Genomic DNA, 656 nt, shown 5'->3' with positions numbered 1-656 from the left:
CCGTGTTCCCATCAGCTAAATATAGACATTTTTTCCGGTAGAGTTCCGTAAATTCGACACAGCAATATCACTGCTTCGATACAGTAGTGTTCTAAAGCTGTTCCTCTCGTGGGCTTCGATACAGCAGCAGTGTTCTGGAGTAAAGTCTCGTTGCTTCGACACGGCGGTGTTCTGAAGCTGTTCTGCTCAGTGCTTCGACACAGCAGTGTCTTGAAACGGTTCCTTCGCTGCTTCAACATACCGGTGCCTTCAGTTCATTCTTTTCTGTAGCAGCCAACGTAGAAGAGTCCTGACAATGGCGGATTTTATCAAGTTGTACTGTAATGGAGGATTGGAGGAAAACGTAAGGTACGTTTCTCGCTTAGTTTAGAGAAAACCAGAGGCTGGTGACAAGCTTTGAAAACAGATAGTACTTGCAAGTTCACGAAGGCAGCAGTACATAGATTAGCTCTTTCGCGATACGAGGCGAATGTTTCTGTGTAGTTTGATGCTGTTTATGGCCGTTGACATGAGCGATGGTTCCTTTAGTTTTTGCGTCTGAGGGACTTGTTACATGTATCAATTGTAGTAAAACTAATACGTATTACAAGCCTTTAGCAAGATGTTACAAATATGCCAAGGTCTAAATGAAATTCAGAATGATATGATTTGGATTA

This window comes from Panulirus ornatus, chromosome 67 (assembly GCF_036320965.1).
Source record: "Panulirus ornatus isolate Po-2019 chromosome 67, ASM3632096v1, whole genome shotgun sequence".
NCBI classification, from domain to species: domain Eukaryota; kingdom Metazoa; phylum Arthropoda; class Malacostraca; order Decapoda; family Palinuridae; genus Panulirus; species Panulirus ornatus.
The sequence above is the reverse complement of the archived record's forward strand: the minus strand, read 5'-3'. Positions refer to the sequence as shown.